This window comes from Eurosta solidaginis, chromosome X (assembly GCF_040869045.1).
Source record: "Eurosta solidaginis isolate ZX-2024a chromosome X, ASM4086904v1, whole genome shotgun sequence".
NCBI lineage: Eukaryota > Metazoa > Arthropoda > Insecta > Diptera > Tephritidae > Eurosta > Eurosta solidaginis.
In genome coordinates this window covers 46,436,662-46,440,831 of record NC_090324.1, presented here as the reverse complement: position 1 = coordinate 46,440,831, position 4,170 = coordinate 46,436,662, and the positions used below count along the sequence as shown (strand labels likewise).

The following is a 4,170-nucleotide window of genomic DNA, read 5'->3' as shown; positions in this document are numbered from 1 at the left end:
CACGTTTTACCGCGGGTGTGAGGGAGTGTTATGGGTGCGGCGGCCGCACCAGGATCCAGTGCCTCATTGGCAGTTTAGTTGCCGGGTGTGCCAGAGGGCACTAAGCTCGTTCGCGTGCTTAGTTACCCATTTGAATGGGCATATGGGCTTTTTCCCGTACCGGTGCGGGGATTGTCTAAAGCGGTATACGTCTTCGGCTGCGTTATCCCTGCACCGCAAACGGATGCATTAATCAGTCAATTTTTGACATTTGAATTTGGTTTTTTTTTTTTTTTTTGTACTTATGAGTTGTGTGAAGTGTTATAAAATAAAATGGAATAAAATTTAATGCTCACAAATACTGTCGATGTTCTTATTTGGATCGTGGTCAACCTGGTAGAGGCGTTGTGAAACGGTCCATTTGGTGGTCGCATTAGGTAACGTGGCAACTCTGCCGTTTCTCGTTTTCTTGTATGTATCATTCATACATACCTACGTTGGTTGAACATTCCAGTATAGAGAGTGAAGCAAAAACAAAAATGAATCGAAAGATTTATTTTACCGTTTTTGCTTCAATTCATGTGGAATTTTACGCATTGCTGGACGAAAAGGTAAGTGGTAAAATATTTTTCAATAATTTTACTGAAATAAATATTTCTTAGGATATTTCAGATTTTTAATTCGTTTCCTTCTATTTTTCAGGTGACTGGTGATGGAGATTTAGGACAATGGATGGGTTTGATGTATCGTTCCCTTTTTTATTCTTTTGTAAGTTTTCCTAATTTTTTATTCTTTTATTTCATTTCAGGTTCACAGCTACAACTCCCACTACAATGGAATTCATTACAGTTGGACAAAGCGTTAAAATTAAACGCACAGATGGTCGGGTGCACGCCGCTGTAGTCTCTAAAATTAATGAAACTGGCAAATCGATCACTGTCGAATGGTATGAACGTGGCGGAACTAACGGCAAAGAAGTTGAATTGGATGCCATACTCGCGTTAAATCCGGAGATACTGCAAGATCTTGAACCTGAACAAAATGCTGCACCCGAACCGCAAAAACAAGCTACAGCGCCAAACAATGTATCGCGTAATGCAACACAGGGTGCCATCGGGCATCGTACCAATCGTGCTACCATCAATGCCACAAGTTTACTTTCTTCATCCGCTGTATCAGAACATTCCGAGAATATGCCACCACCACCAACCACGGGTATAGTACGTTCACGTCCTACTAACAATGCAACGCGTTTAGCATCAGCTGCTGGTAGTGGAGGTGGTAGCAGTGCTGTTGGCGGTGGCATTACCATGAGCACTAGCGCAGGCAATTCATCATCCATAGCGTCTAGTTCAGTGGCGGCAAATGTGGGTGCACGTCGTTCCTATGTTGTCAAAGAAGTTGAACGCTTGAAGGAGAATCGTGAAAAGCGCCGCACACGTCAAGCGGAAATTAAGGATGGGTGGTTCACTGGCAAACTGCGATGATACGACAATTTCGTTACGCAGAATGGTACTCACACATCTACTAATAAAATAATAGGTGTTTTTCACGCGCAATCTTTCGCAAGTGGACGACGACGCGAAATCTTTGGTTGGATTGCGCGCCAATACGATTTCTGTTCTGTGAGAAGGAAGACTGTTTTGAATGGATCCTTTTGTTGGCTGGTTTCAAGAGGAACAGGAGGGTCCAGCATTACGCACATGGTGTAAAATTTGGGAGACCACAGCGCATGATATGAGCAAATTGTTAGAACAACAAAGTCAACAATTACAACAATTACATAGTGGTGGTAATAGTAAATTAAACGGCGCATCTTTAAGTGCACGGGATCGGGATTCTCTACACTTACTTCTACAGCAGGTTGGTAACGTAGGATTGCGAAATTCAATATACAATCATAATAATAATAATAATAACTGTAGTAGTGGCACAAATAGTAGTGGTAATATACCCAGCAACAACTCAATCGATTCAACACCAAACAACGACTATATTACAACAGCTGCAACAACACCAGTTGGTGGTGGTGGTGTAGGTGATACAACAATCAATACAAAAATGCCATCTCACGATCGGCCAAGTTATTATAATCCATCACGTAGGAAAATTGGACGTATGGTAGATATTAAGGTAAGCACATTTAACCTCAGCAGATATATGGATAAATTAGTAGTAAAGTACAAAGTTTGCCCCTGGTGAGTGCCAAGTTTTGAATATGGACGCGGAATTGTTGGTCTACATCAGGAAATCGAACAATTTTATAATTATGTATTGCCCACGCCCACCGAGCATGCTATACGCAATGAAGTGGTACAGCACCTAGAAGCGGTGGTACACTCAATCTGGCCGAAAGCGGTTGTGGAAATATTTGGCTCATTTCGTACGGGCCTATTTCTGCCCACATCGGATATTGATTTAGTTGTGTTAGGACTATGGGAAAAGGCCCCACTGCGAACTCTCGAAACAGCACTGATTGCGCGCGGAATTGCCGAACCACATTCAGTGCGCGTACTTGACAAAGCGTCTGTGCCCATCATAAAGCTCACAGATCGTGAATCGCAAGTAAGAGTAGATATATCCTTTAATATGCAATCGGGTGTACACTCGGCCGAACTAGTTAAGAAATTTAAACAAGATTATCCAGTGTTAGCGAAACTGGTGCTCGCGCTGAAGCAATTTTTGTTACAGCGTGATCTCAATGAAGTTCCTACCGGTGGCATTTCCTCTTACTCATTAATATTAATGTGTATAAGTTTCCTACAATTACATCCGCATCAAATAGACCATGATAAGGCCAATTTAGGTGTACTGTTGTTGGAGCTTTTTTTTTGAATTTTATGGGCGTAAGTTCAATTATATGAAAATTGGCATTTCGATAAAGAATGGCGGACGTTATTTACCAAAAGAAGACCTGCAACGTGAAATGATTGACGGACATCGTCCATCATTATTATGTATGGAAGATCCACTGACGCCGGGTAATGATATTGGACGTAGCTCCTATGGTGCATGACAGGTAAAACAAGCATTTGAATATGCATATATGTTGTTGGCGAATGCTGTGAGTCCACTCAACGAATACGGTAGTAATTGCGCTGAGCGTACCATCCTAGGACGAATAATACGGGTAACCGATGATGTAATTGACTACCGTGAGTGGATACGTGAACATTTTGAGCATCTTATTGTACCGAGTACGCCCAGAAATACCAGTGCCGTTAAGTTCATTCCGTCTATACTACCACCTGGCGTTATCACACCCCCATTGCAACAGCATCAGCATATGCATCCAGCATTACAACAGCAACAGCATCAACAGAAAAAATTGGTATTTTGTTCTGTGTGAGATTTAGTACGCGCGAATGTGCGTAGTGCTTTCACTTGCGATACATTGTTCCATTTATTGTGACAGCTGAATGCTCATCAACACATGAAGGCCGTCAATTAGAACGGACAATGCTTGCAATTAATGTCGATACGCTATTTCGCATGATTTTTTTTTTTTTTAAAGGAGGTATGTGGAAGCCGGAGGGATTGTTAAGAGGAGCTCGTAGTCCTCTCACAGTCTGTCTCCATGGGAAGAAGGATCAGTTTGACCAAAGGTCGTCTGACTTGACCCTTCTCGGTTATGAGGTCGACTACACGTACTCGGTTATCTTCGCCGGGGTGTACGTTGACGACTCTACCTAACCTCCATTCGTTGGGAGATAAATTGTCCTCTTTGAGGACAGCGAGATCTCCCACTTTTATATTTTCCTTGGGATGCTTCCACTTCACTCGTTTTTGGAGTTCGGATAAATATTCGGTTTTCCATCGCCGGCAGAAGGTTTGATGGAGGGCCTTGAGCTTCTGCCATCTATTTAGCATGGAGGCAGGGCTTTCGTTCGCATCCGGTTCTGGCGGCGCCAGAAGATGGCTGCCGGTGAGGAAATGTCCTGGGGTTAATGGCTCCAGGTCCGTTGGGTCATTGGACGCCGGGCTGAGAGGCCGTGAATTTAGGCATGCCTCGATCCGGCACAGAAGGGTTTGGAACTCCTCCATGGTATATCTATGGAGAGAAGAGACCTTTTTGAAGTGGCTTTTGAAGCTCTTCACTCCCGCTTCCCACAGGCCGCCCATATGCGGAGCGCCGGCGGGAATAAAATGCCAAGTTAATGCTTGATGGCTATACTTGGAGACTGTTTTGTC

The 4,170-nt window shown here is 43.4% G+C and overlaps 1 pseudogene; it reads left to right on the top strand.

Moving 5' to 3' along the window:
• The first annotated feature begins 1,626 nt into the window (after positions 1-1,626).
• LOC137234902 (non-canonical poly(A) RNA polymerase protein Trf4-1-like) lies at positions 1,627-3,328 on the top strand (annotated as a pseudogene).
• The last annotated feature ends 842 nt before the right edge of the window (positions 3,329-4,170 follow it).